The sequence below is a fragment of the Chrysemys picta genome, chromosome 4 (genome assembly GCF_011386835.1).
Source record: "Chrysemys picta bellii isolate R12L10 chromosome 4, ASM1138683v2, whole genome shotgun sequence".
Classification (NCBI taxonomy): domain Eukaryota; kingdom Metazoa; phylum Chordata; order Testudines; family Emydidae; genus Chrysemys; species Chrysemys picta.
Window position 1 is genome coordinate 79,197,196 of NC_088794.1, and position 14,549 is coordinate 79,211,744.

Below are 14,549 nucleotides of genomic sequence, written 5' to 3' on the forward strand. Positions count from 1 at the left end.
CTTCCTCATCCCTGTTGCAACTTCTCCTCTCAAACAGTAACAATAGCATTTGACAGACAGCACCAATGAACATGGACAATTCCTGATCACACACCTCAGTTGAGGGCTCCTTCTTGCATCCACTGAAGTTGGTAACAAAATTTCCATTGACTTCAATGGGAGCTGGATCAAACTTGGTATCAGTGGGATTCCTGATCTTGCTTATTTCTGCCCCCTCCCCCGAAAATAGAGAGTGAAGGCCTGTTCTTGCGGAAAACAATCTCAGCTCCCAGAAGCCGTAGAGAATCGGACCTCACCCTTTTAGTCGTTCATAAAAAAAAGTCACCTTTTTGTTTGGGAAGACCCTGCAAGATTCAGCTAATCTATTCTGTCTCAGAGAAGAACTAGAAATAATGATACCTTATGAATTGATTAATGCAATGTATTTAAAAATGAAAAGGATTAGGCTGTTGCTAAATTATTTAAGCTTCATTGTGAATGTACATCCAAGTATAGAGAGCTTTTATTTTATTTTTTTACTCAAAGGCTCGATCCTCTTTCAGTAATAGAAAAAATAAAATAAAGCATGTCAAATGAGGATGAAATTGAAATCCTTCTCACTTATTTAATCCAGCCCCAGTTCTAGACGCAGATGTGACCTTGGTTTTGCGTCTCTTCCGTTGATGATGCAGACCCCCACATTCAGTCCTAACTTATCTTTCTGTTCAATTCCAGGACATATATGATGGGAGTCCCAGGCACAAAAAAAGTAATTTGATCATGATTAAAATTTAATGTTAAGGTGGTTGAGTTTGCACACAGACAGAGCTGTGAGCCATCATTAGACTGGCACTACAAGGAATGGTCCCAAACAGGCTATTCATTCTGAGAAAGTGACAGGTACATTTATTAAGATGTCTCAGAGCTATAAATCAGATTTGTACTCTAAAGAAATTTCTGTATGATTGATATATAAATATATTATAACAGGAACAGTAATGACAGCCACAATTAAAGTCACAGAGTGTTTCTATTCTAACTCCATATTTTGAGCCACTCACAGCTTTCCAATTTATTCTCATTTGCGGCTGAAATTTTCCTGGCTTAGCATCTGCTTTATTGTGATTATAGTCAGATATTTAGAAAGTCTGAGAAGGAACAGTTCAGCTGTTTGAGTAGGAGTGTGAAAAATAAGCACAATTTACCAATTATGAAAAAATCTTCCAATGATATTCTGAACAGCTCTAGTGTTGGAGCAGCAGGGATTGTAAAGATGAAATATGAAAAGGAAATAGCCCCCACTGAAGAGAAATACATTTGTGCAACAGTGCAGACATTTCCCATAAAAAAAACCGTAAGTAGAAGCTTTTGTCAGAGTCCTTTCTCTGTTAGACCAATCAAGACAGTAGAAAAATTGAGGGGCACACAGATATTCTAGTTTAGACAGCCTTTTGTACATTGATCTCTGACTTACTACATTTTAGCCAAGGCAAAACATTTGGGAGAACTGTATTTTGCCACCTGATCAAGTCATCAGAATTTCCCTTACTGGGGGAATATGATCTTCATTCAATCTTATGCCACACCATACATACCACGTTGAAACTTCCAGAGGAGTCGAAAGGGAACACCAGTCCAGCTAGGAGCTGTGTGTCTCAGATAACCTTTACTTCATGTAAAAAGAATAGGAGTACTTGTGGCACCTTAGAGACTAACAAATTTATTTGAGTATAAGCTTTCATTGGCTAAAACCCACTTCAGTCTCTAAGGTGCCACAAGTACTCCTTGTTCTTTCTGCTGATACAGACTAACATGGCTACCACTCTGAAACCTTTACTTCGTGTATATCCTAGTAACCAGGATGGTTCAGGAGAGGGTGGACAGATGTTACAAAGTCCAATCAAAAACCTTTGCAGGATTATGGTGGAGCCAATAAGTTCAGCCATGATAGCATGGCCAATGGAAACAAGAAGTCAGCTTGGATAACAGTATCACACCCTGACCAGCCCTCCATTCCTCAGGCAAACACAGTAAGCAGATAGTCAAAGCCTTTTAGCACAAGTTTCTCTGAAAAGGCTTTTGCTCTGTCACGGTCTGAAGAGCGTTATGATCATTTTGCATCCTTCCATGTAGTAACTGTGGTCCATTGGGTCTGACCCTGCTAGCTGGACTTCATCAAGAAGAAAAGTCCCATCCCTCCTAACAAAGTGTTTGTACAAACCCCTGTAAATTAGTTCACTCAGCATTACTGTACACATATATCCGAAGGAGTTATTTTTCCTCACTTCATTTCTTCTTTCATTAAGTGGAACTAAGAGCCTCTGTATTACATGTTTAGAGCCAAAACCTCTACCCAGTTACAGTAGTTCAACTCCACTGACTTCAGAGTGTGGTAGTCCAGTAATCCCACTAGTTTTTCCATTGCCTTCTCCTCTTAGATTCAGTTTTACATCAGGATAGTTTGGTTTTCCATGGCATCATATTATAGGTGAGAGAAATGGGAAAGACCTAGATCTTCTTGCCCATCTCGTCCCACCCAACTAGAACAAGACTTCCCTTGCAAGACCATTCCATAGTTTATTACTAGATTTCAAAATTAGGAAGTAATCTGTAACATTCAGCCTCAGTTTTCATTTTCTTATTGCTCCTAATTATGCCTTGGACAATCATAAGTACTCCCTTTCCCACCTTGGAGTTTGCATACGTTAGACTGCTATCTTACCATCACCCCTCTCTTCTTGCTACCTGACTCAGGCCTACTGTGGCGAGGCCAGACTACCCCGCCTTAACCCGGAAGGAGTTAAGCCCCAGGGACTGGCAGCGGAAGTCCCGCCTCCCCGGGCAGACTGGGCATGCTCCAAGTGCTACAGGAGTATAAAGGGAGGGAGACCAGCTCATTCTGGGCTGAAGCTCGTAGGAGAAGGACCTGCCGGGGGAGCTCCTGCGGTGGACCAGCCACAGCCACAGCCACAGCCACAGCCACAGCCACAGCCACAGCCACAGCCACAGCCACTGACTGCACCGGGAAGAGACACCATCCATGGCCCTCCTGCGCCCCGGCGATTGGAGAAGACCCAGGAGATGACCGAATCCGCTGAGTACCAAGGACCCGATGACTCCTGGGAGACCCCAACGGAGAGCCTGGTAGGAAGTGACCCCGGGAGGGTGACAGAGTGGTACCTTCCCACCCCCCGGGGAAACTCAGCGTGTTTCGGTCAGAACCCCCCGCTGAGTTGGTGGCAAACCACTACGCTACTGTTAGGGCCCCGGGTCGGGGCCCCCTACTGGGGCTGTCGCACCCCAATGATAAATACTCTGGCCACTAGGCCACACTACCCTCCACCTGAGGGTTGCTTTTTGGACTCCGGCCGGTAGGCCCCACTGCCCTGTAGCCAAGGGCCGTGTTATAGACTCCTGCTGTCAGCCCACGTCTCCTTGAAGTAAAGGGGACGCCATAGACTCTGGCCGCCAGGCCACACTGCCCTGGACTGAAGGGCTATTTTACAGACGGTGGCAGATAGTCCACGCCGCTCGCAACCTTGGGGGCGTGGACCGTCACACCTACCCACTCTCCAACTCATCTATTTTTGTGCTCTGCATTTGGCGCTCAAAACATCTATGATAGTTCTGTCACTGGGACTATTTTAATAGCTGTTTTTTCCACTTGCAGCTTAAAGGGCACAATGTTCATAATTAAATTATGCCTATTACGTAATATGTAGAGGATTTTTTTACATTAATCTAAACAGGCTTGTTTTCAGGCAGCTAACCATCATAGGAAATGAGAGCTCATTTTGGTCTAATATATACACAAGGAACATTACTTTGATTATGAATCAGAGCTTGAAAACTGGAAAGGAATTTTGTTGTTAGTCAGGCACAAATATCCTTAGAAGCTGACTGTCTTTTTTCATGTGCAAACACCACCATCTACAGTTCTGAATATAAGCCAGATGTACTATCAATAGGGGTCACTGACTTCTGAAGGTCATCACACACAGTAATGGTTGATTTCTCCGTTGCTGTTTCCGTAACATATTTTGTTTTTTTTATGGGACAAGGTTGTTAGCCCTGTGCCTAACCTGGAGGATCAGGGTGTCTGTTTTGTCTGACCCCTCCCCCCCAAGAAACTCTCTCATCAGGGACAAACAAGACCACCTACTAACAACAGAAAAAGAACAAGAAATGTGCTGGACAGAGCATTTCAAAGAATTGCTGAACAGGGAGCCACCTAAAGAGGAAGCAAACATCCAGGAGGCACAAGAAGATCTTGATATCAACACAGACACCCCAGCTAAGGAAGAAATTGTTCAAGACATCAAATCCTTAAAAATGTGAAAGCTCCTGGCAAGGACAACTTGAATGCAGAATTGTTCAAGGTAAATCCTGAGTTAGCAACATCTATCCTGGCCCCTCTATTTACATCAGTCTGGGAAAGGGAAAAAGTGCCAGATGAATGGACCAATGGGTTATAGTGAAGATACCAAAGAAAGGAACTCTCAGTGATTGTAATAACTGGTGTGGTATCACACTTTTATCTGTGCCAAGCAAAGCATTGTGCAAGATCATAGTCCAGTGTATATCAGAGAGAGTTGATAGCAATCCCAGAAAAGAGCAAGCCAGTTTTTGGAAAGGCGTGGATGCACAGACCAGATCTTCACTCTATGAAACATAATAGAACAATTCTTAGAATGGCAACGGCAACTCTACACAAACTTCATAGAGTTTGAGAAGGCTTTTGATAGCAGTTACTGGACCAGCCTATGGCTCATTCTGCGGGCATATGGAATACCTCTCCATATAATCAACATCAAAAGCTATTTCAGCTTTACATGCAGTATTTATCACAATGAGCTCAGTTCTGAAGTCAAAACAGGAGTATGATAGGGGTGTGTCATGTCTGTAATCCTCTTCAATATTGCTATCGACTGGGTAATGCAGTGTACAACAGAAGACATGCCAAAAGTCATTAAAGGCTTCTCATCTCTTGAAGACCTGGACTTCGCAGATGACCTCACTCTCCTATCTCATACCCAACACCATATACAAGAAAAAACTTGACTCAACGCATTCAGCCAGAAAATTTGACTGAATATCAACCACAATAAGATACATATCATGACCTTTAATATCACCTCACCATCACCAGTATGGATAGAGGATTATGTTCCCACCAATGTAGAACATTCACATACATGGGCAGCACCATCAGCCAGGACGGTGGAACAAGCCAGGACATCTGGAACAAAATCTATAAAGCCAGGAACACCTTCAGGAGCTTAAATATGCTCTGGGCATCATCAAAATACAACTCCAAAACCAAACTCAAGATTTATCAGAGCTGTGTACTTTCAACACTACTTATTAGGGCAGAATGCTGGGAAATGAGAAAGTATGACATGTCCAAACTATCTTCATTCCATACAACCTGCCTCAGAAAAAACCTCCATATCTTTTGGTCCAGAACAATCTCAAACCAAGATCTGCTGACACAGTGCAGCCAAGAGGATATGAGCCAGGTGGTGTTGGAGTTGGATTGGCCATGTGCTTCGGATGGAAACTGATTCCATCACCAGAGTAGCAATAAGATGGACACCCACCTGACCAACAAAACTTTGAGCGACAAAAGTGCCAGTGTGGACAGTGCTATGTCAGTGGAAGAGCATCTCTCACCAAAATAGCTACCACTGCTTATTAGGGGTAGTTCAATTATGCTGGTGGGAGAGCAGCTACATGGGAGACCTTATAGTGGCACAGCTGCAGTGGTACAGCTGTGTTGTTGTAAGGTCCGTAGTATAGACATTGCCATAGATTTAAACATGTTGGAATTAATTCACCACGCTATAACTCCATCCCACAGATTCACAAACTTCAGGGATCAATGGGCCCACAATAAGCAGGAGAGAGCATTTTCTTGTTCTTTGATCAAGGGATAAGAATTATGATAAGAGCTGTGGAAATAACTGAGGTTTTGGTTCGGTGGTTGAACTGAAATAAATTTGTGGTTTTTTGTGCTTCCCAGCCAACACAAACAAAAAATTGTGTGTTTTAATGAAAAAAAAAATACACACACACATACACATACCACTTTAGTTCCAGGCTCAAGAAAACATTTTGTTTATGTTCCCTCCCAACCACCATACATTTCTAAAAGGGTAGTAAAATTTGAAGTGAAAAGTCACTTTGAATTGAAAAAAAAATCAAAATGTTTCATTTTGAAATGTTAAACAACCATTTTTAGTCTTTTTTTTTTTTTTTTTTTTTTTTGCCAAAACAATTTAGTGAATTTGACAAATTCACAGAATGTTTCAGTCAACCTGAATCTGAGTTTTTGGGTGAAAATGTTTTCCCCAGCTTCAATCATGACTCTTGGGGCAAAATGCTGGCTTTCTTAAAGTCAAAGGTGAAAGAGCCCAAATTGACAGCTCTGGGAAGGTAAAGATTATTGTTTATGCACAGATCAGGTACAGTCCAAGCACACAATTTCTTTAGGGGATTATTCAGAGTAATACATTTCATGCCAGATTCTGCTCCAGTTGAAGTAAATGGGAACAGGATTAGGCCTGTTCCCTGTAGGAAATGCTCCTTGCTATTCCCACTATATTTTCATAGGCACAATTTCTTTCTATTAGTCCTAATTATACCCTAAACAATTCATCTCCCTCCTTGGTGTTCATATTCTTCAAACCTTTATAGGTATTTGTCCTGTATGCTCACAGTAATTATTCAGCCAAGCTAGTCTGTAGATATCTCTCTTCTCATAAATCAATCCCTTTCAAAAGGCAGCATAAGCCTACAGCCAAGCTCTTTTTGACACTGATCAGTACCCAAGTCTCATCCACTCCTGTAGTTTTGTTTTCTTTACTATGAAAATACAATAAATCAATGAATGAATCTAGGATGGGATTTTCAAAGGCCCCTAATTAAACTTAGTAGCAAAGGCCCCATTAGTTTCAATGAGACTTGAGTTTCGGGACTCATGCACATAAAATGACTTAGTTCCAGTCCTTAAATCCTCCAGCCCCTTTTAATCATTTTGGTTCCCAAGGACAAAATTCTCCAGGGGGCTTGTAGGTCAGCAAGAACTCTGCGATACACTTCTACAGATGCATCACACCCTGCTCCTCTTAAGGACTAGTTCTAGCCCTCCACATCCCCCTTCTGAGGCACAAATGCAATCCTTGGGCTCCTTGAGTTCAAGGACTAGGTTTATGTCTGGGCCTTGTGCATGGGCTCAAATGGGGAAGAAGAGGGATCCTGCTATCTAGCTTTTATTTTGCTTTCTTATGGCCTTCAGACTGCACTTTTTTTTAGTATAAAACCCACAAAAAAACCCCATAAGTTGTGTCTCCAGCTTTGCTTCAGATACGCCAGGCCAGACCCACAACTGGCATAAATTTATGTAGTTCTACTGACTTGAACGCAGCTGAGGAACTAAACCAAGGTCTCTTGTTCGTACCATCAAGACAAGGCTCTTTGAAAGTCAGTTCCTCAGCTTTTTGTTAGCATCCCCTGCAACTTTTTGGAATAAGAGAATTCTTAAAATCAATTACCAAGTTCCCTGTGGTGTGCCATCACTGCAATTGGTGGCTTATTGCTCAGGCGGGGCCATAACAAACACTACCAAAGTGGGAAAAGTGCAGACTACAAACCTAATGTCACCCCCATTTTGAGTCTTGCCAGATCTTTAGCCAGGGGCACCAAGTGAGGATGTGATTTTGTAACCGGGAGCTAAGGCAATGTTTTATCTTTCCACAATCTGTGAAAGGAAAGCTTGATTTTGAGTTAGATGAGGAATGGCCTCCTCATAATGAAGCTGTCTGTTAGAATGTGGCTCAATCACGTATAACTTACAGCTCCGCATCACAGCTAACACTGCATTAGTTACCATTGATTGTCTCCCAGCTCTTTCTCGGAGCAGTGGCTAGGAAAACACAAGACACAGAAGCAAGTCTCCTTGGAGAGATGGTGAAGGCAAGCTGACAGTATCAAAACACATGTGTTCAACCAGGGAATGTGTCCTTTTAGATCCAAGCCTGTCAGATACAGTATTTAAATTAAACTGTCATCTTCACCACTGCACATACTGATGGATTTGTAAGCACCTTTAGAAAACTGTTTTCTTCAGCAACATGATGTCAAGTTATTACAAATGGTACTAATTTGCAAGGGGGAAAGAAAATACAGTGTTTTCCAAATTATTTTATTTATTTTTATAGGGAGAGAGCGCATGCCGGCAAACATGCGCACAATTGGTGCCTCAATGAAAGTGAAGACAACAGCATGTTCTGTTAAAGAATGTCAGGTCAGTATACATATCCTGAAAAAAGAGGGAACAGCTGCCCAAATTCATGCCCCAAATATAGCCAACCACAACGGTCTTTAGCAATCCTATACACAATAGGGGTAGAACTCAGGTCATAAGTTCTAGAGAACGTGGCCTATGAAGGAAGGCTGAAAGAATTGGATTTGTTTAGTTTGGAAAAGAGAAGACAGAGAGGACATGATAGCAGTTTTCAGGTATCTAAAAGGGTGTCATAAGGAGTAGGGAGAAAACTTGTTTATCTTCGCCTCTAAGGATAGAACAAGAAGCAATGGGCTTAAACTGCAGCAAGGGAGGTTTAGGTTGGACATTAGGAAAAAGTTCCTAACTGTCAGGGTGGTTAAACACTGGAATAAATTGCCTAGGGAGGTTGTGGAAACTCCATCTCTGGAGATATTTAAAAGTAGATTAGATAAATGTCTATCCGGGATGGTCTAGACAGTATTTGGTCCTTCCATGAGTGCAGGGGACTGGACTCAATGACCTCTCAAGGTCCCTTCCAGTCTTAGAATCTATGAATGAATCTATGAATAACCTCCCATACAAAGGCCACTGACTAGACCTAAAGAAATATCCCATTAGCTTTCTATAGCAAGAGAGCTTTTAGGTTCCCCTTTATTTATTTAATTTTTTATTCATTTTTTTAATAAGGCCAACACAGAGAGAGGAGAAGGTAACACCATTACAATCTGATAAATACTACTCTGTCCAGCACTTTACAAAATAGTATTAGAGAAGATCACAATCTTATATCTAAAATATGCCCTCAAAAGCTCTCGTTTACAAAGTGAAGCAGAGGTGAGAAAATAAAGGGAAAGATTTTTCATTTAAATTCTGATACATGAGACTGAAATGAAACACCATTTCCTTTTCTAACTCAAATTGCCATATGTGGCTCCTTACCAAGTTTGTTATGTCCATTTCCTTCCCCATCTCCCCCAATTCCTTATTATCCTATATAGTTGCCAACTTCTCATTGGGTGCCAAATGATGTAAAATATGTAAAACAGCATTGAAGTGATTTGGTCATGGATATGTGAGTAAGTGGCAAAGCTGGAATTAGATGAGAGATATCCAGAATCCTCTGTTTAAATACCAGGCCAGGTTCTGGTGAGAAAGAATCCCAGGGTTATAAAACATATTTCAAAAAAGACATAAAAATGTTTCCTTGGCAGGTGTGTTAGGAGCCCATGACTAGAACACGTTGATTAGAACTGGAGGCTGGGTCAGTATTCATTTAGTCTATTCCTGGCTCTGCCACTGACTCACTAAGTAACCTCTGGCAAGTCAGTTAGCCTCAAAAGAATGCAACTTGCACCGGCAAAGTCTGGAACAGGACTCAGGATTAGAAGGAACTGAAGGGTGGAGGGAGAGAGAGAGAGAGAGAGAGAGAGAGAGAGAGGGGGGCCTACCAGGGAGCTGCCTATGGCTCTTTACTATCAAGTTTCCCCAGCCCTTGCATAAGGTACAACAATCTAGGGGCTGTTCTGATTTAGAACAGTTAGCTATGGCTCCTGAGAGACTAATCTCTGCCCCACACTCTCCCTGACTCTCCATTCCCAACATGCTCCTTACACCAGAGAGAATAGGTGGCAGCTGGTGCAGGATCCAGCTCCATTAGCTTTATGTCAGCTTAAAATTCACGTCTGCTAAGAGAATTCTCAACTTGACAGCTGCAGGCAGATTCCAACCTCTCAGAAGGCGCATATGGGCCAGAGCCAGGGTGGAGACTGGCCCACAATGCATATGTAAAGAAATATTTTAGATTTTTTTCTTTCCCTCCAGTGTTTATGGAAGTGTACTTAGGATCTGTGACTCAGGCTATGTCTACACTACGGACCTTACAGCAGTACATCTGTACTGCTGCAGCAGTGCCATTGTAAGGTTTCCTGTGTAGCCGTTTCTATGAGAGAGCTCTCCTGCTGGCATAATTAAACCGCCCCCAACAAGTGGCAGTAGCTATGTCAGTGGGAGATGCTCTCGCTGTCCACACTGGCGTTTTTAGCAGTGAAATTTATGTCAATCAGGGATGTGTTTTTTCACACCCCTGACTGACAAGTTTTGCCAGCAAAAGTGCTAGTATAGACAAAGCCTTAGTCCCCTTTTCTTTTCTCGTCTTTGCTTTCCCTTGCCGAGAGGTGGTCGGATTTTTTGGTTATGATACACACAAACATTTTAACTTATTTAAAAATGCAGTTGAACAATGTAGACAATGAGCTTTAAAGGCTTTGTTCCTTGATGAAGCGGGCTTTGTTCAAACTTGGTTTCAATTATAATGGACGGGGGGAAAAGTCTTAGGAAATGCCAATTTCATGTGCTTGAATTCCTCTTTCTTCTTATTCACTGAAACTGAATAATATACTCTGTGCCAAAGAGGTTATTTGGTGGAAAGTTTTATAAGAGGCTTTTATACAGTTCAGTTGCAAGATTAATTATGACCTATTGAACATCACCAGCTTGTCTCCAAGACAATATGTTGAGCTGAGGAAATGGATAATTTGACAAGTTTCATGTTTTTTCCTCTTTGCAAATTGCCCCCAAGCAGATGATTATTATTTATTACTCAAAATTATTAGGCAGAATTTCTGAAAAATAACTCTTGATCTTCAACTTGTCCACAAGCAGATCACTGTGAGTCATGAATATTAGCAATTTGAGCCATGTAATTGGTCACTTGAGTCACATATTATGAATCTATACTTCATCTCTAAATACTGAACAATGTTCCCCATTTCTCGTAGATAGGCACTTGTTAAGGAGGAGAGCGTACATCAGCAGCGCTGGAAAGTAAGAACTCACAGCTAGCAGAGGTGAAAAGAAATATGTTGTCCTATGCAAGGAATCCCAGGACTGTCCTCAATATCTCCAGCAACGGCCTCATAGCAATAACATTACAAGAGCCGCATGACTTACAGGGGATGGATTGTGCTTCACAAAGTGGAGTGGGGAGGCGGTTTTGTCAAATTATGAGGAAACTCAATATTATAGGACAGAGAGCCCAATGAGCATGCCACACGAGATCCATGATAACATAATACCTATACTTTTGTAAGGCTTTTGACTTAGTACCCCACAACTTCCTGATTAAAAAGTTAGCACAATGCAATATTAATAAAGCACAAGTTAAATTGATTAAGAACTGACCCAATGAGGAATCATCATCATCAAATTGGGGTGCCTCTAGGGCCCTTTCTCCAAGGATTGATACTAACCCCAATGCTATTCAACATTTTCATCAGATGATCTTGAAGTAAATATAAACCCACTGCTCATAAAATGTGCAGATGACATAGGTTGGTGGCATGGTAAATAATGATGAAGAGAACAACTTAAACACACAAAGCTATGTACATCACTTGATAAGCTGTATCCATTCAAACAAAATGCATTTTAATGCAGTCAAATGCAAAAAAGGTATACATCTAAGAACAAGGAAAGTAGATAATACTCACATAATGGGGGACAGAGTCCTAGAGGACAAGCAATTTAACATGAGCTCCCAGTGCAAGGCTGTGGCAAAAAAAAGGCTATTTTGAACATTGGAGGCATAAACAAGGGAGTACCGAGTAGGACTAGGGAGGTGATATTACCTCTGTATATGACATTGGAGAGACAAATCCTAAAATACTGCACACAGTTCTGGTGTTCACATTTTTTTTTTTGAAAAATTGAAGAGGCTGCAGAGAAGACCCACAAGGGCTAGAGAAAATGCCTTGCAGTGAGTGACTTAAAGCTCATTCTGTTTAATTTATAAAAAAAAGACTACTGAGAAGTGACTTGATTACAGTGTACAAGTATTGTCCTGGGGGGAAATACCAGGTACTAAAGAGCTCTTTAATCAAGAGCCAATGGCTAGAAACTGAAGCCAGACAAACTCAAAATAGAAGTTAAAAAAGATTGTGTCTAACTGAAATGATTAACCACTGAACTAAACTACCAAAGGAAATGTGGATTCTCCATCTCTTTATGGCTTCAGATCAAGATTGGCTGCCTTTCTGAAAGATACACTTTAGCCAAACACAAGTTATTGGGTTCAATACAGTGGTAGCTGAGTGAAATTGAATTGCCTGTAATATACATTAAGTCAGACTAAATGATCTAATGGGCCCTTCTGGCTATAAACTCTATAACTATTATTATTTGCTTATTAAGTGATGGTGAACTCATAGCAGTACAGGACCAGATACCAACAGAACCTCTGCCTCAGTTTACAATCTAGAAGACAGACGGTGAAAGACAGAATGCACTAGACAACCAAGAAGTAGTAGTCCCTTTGAGGTTCTCTTTCTTCCCCTTAATACCTCAAGTTCATTTATTTCACCATTTTAACCTCTCAGAAGCAGTAGATATAGTGGAACTATTTGAGTGTTCCCTGACATTGGGAACAACTTGTATTCATGTGCCAAACATCCTTCATGATAGCGTCTCAGGATGCTGTATAATTAGCCACAGCTGAATGATCAGCCCTTACAATTACTTATGAACTATTATAATCATAACTGGAGACAGACTGAGCTCCTGTAATTGTCACAGGCAGTGAATTCCAGCATGATAGTTATCCTGTTTCTGATTGAATCAAGTTCATAACAGAGCAAACCAAATAACCTAGCTCTAATAATGAGTAGATTCACCCAGCAGCTCTAAGCTGTTTCTGGATTGAACCTTGGAGACATTTTGTGTTTTGAGAGGATGAAACATCTCTACCAAACTATAATTAGAGTTAATAGTCAGCAAAGTGGGAGATGGATAACCACCCTATTCTGCACCTCATTAGAATCCCATAAACCCTTCCTATCATTTTGGGGAATTTGTTTAGGAAAACCCAGATGTATATCCGGCTGTTTACAAAAATGTCCACCATCTCTCTCATTCTCAGAGTGAGCATGGTAAGGAATGTTGGGCTAGATTCTCTGCTGCCTTCCCTTTTCTATAGTCATTTACATCTGTGCACAGCAGATTGAAAATGCGACCAAATTAGAATGGCAGTGTTTTGCTCTCACTCTACACAGGTGTAAATGACTACACAAGGTGCCATACAGTGCAGAATAAAGCCCTGTGTTAAACAGACAGGAATCTAGCTCTGATTATATGGTTTGGTTGCTCTGTCTGATACGGGTTTCCTCCAGTAACCAGAAAGCCTGACTTCTGGCATTTAAAAAACCCCAAACCCCGCCATATTTATTTGCTGTTCCAGAGAACTGAATATTTGTCAGACCTTGCTCTCTGAAATCTCATTGACTCATACTCTCATTGAAGTTAATAGCAATAGTAAAAAACATTGATTTGAATGGGAACCATTTCAGCATCTTAAATACACAGTAACAGTACTGTCTTCAGTAGGTGTGTTTAATAGCAATACCAAACATCCTGGGTGCCTGTGTGTAAGCAGCTGCACTGTAGTGTTTTATGGCATCAGGTCAGGGAGCAATAGGGGTCTTTGTCACTAGCAGCCCCTCTTGGTCACCTCTCTGGCCTTGTGATGGTCTGATTCTGTTGTGACTTAGCCCTCAGACTAAATCCTGTCTAGTCTGGACCCCTTCTGAGGTGGCAGAAGTACATCCCAAACCATCCCAATGCAAAAAAGAGCCTTCTGCCCTCTCTTGGGTTTTTCTCCAGCCCATCCTTTGGTCTCTTCCTCAGGGATTGTATGGGAACCCAGGTCCACCCTCTTCTCTGGGTTCCATCACAGGGACCCTGTGTTGAGAAGCTAGGGCTGCTTCTTCAGACACTCAGCTGCTTCCCTGGCCCAGTTCTTACCACTGAGCACCTCATGCTGCTTCTCTGGAGCCTGTGCTTAACTCAGCCTCTCCTCAGCTTCTCAGTCCTCTGGCTTCTCCCTAGGTCCTCACACCTCCTTCTTTCTCTGTTGGAACACTAACCTCTTAGGCCTGTCTCTGTGCCTTGCCTCTTTTCCAGGGCCCACCCAAGGGATTAATTCTGTTCCTGTGACCTTCTTCAGTTTGCCTTCCACAGGTACTTCCCAGAATAAAAGAATTTCCTACCTCCTTCTTCTGGTTAGTTCTGCACTTTGTTTATGTAGCCCTCTTGGATTCCATCCCCAACAGCAGTGGTCCATCATTATAATTGTCTCCATATCACATTCAGGTGGAGGGGGATAGCTGTCCATTTACAAGAAAGGCTGAGCCTGGCTCACCTTACAGAGCCTGTGGTGGGGCTGTTGCCCCACAGAGGAAGAAGAAAGGGTTAAAAGCAGCACCAGGGAAGTTGGTTACACCAGTGTAAAACT

The 14,549-nt window shown here is 41.9% G+C and overlaps 1 protein-coding gene across 1 annotated transcript in view; it reads right to left on the reverse strand.

The window, feature by feature from the left end:
• LRRC4C (leucine rich repeat containing 4C) overlaps positions 1 to 14,202 on the reverse strand; it is a 930,888-nt gene extending 916,686 nt beyond the window's left edge. The window contains exon 1 of the mRNA XM_065592780.1: positions 14,182 to 14,202. The gene's annotated coding sequence lies outside the window, so the exon portion shown is untranslated. The remainder of the gene's footprint in view (positions 1 to 14,181) is intronic.
• Between the last annotated feature and the right edge of the window lie 347 nt (positions 14,203 to 14,549).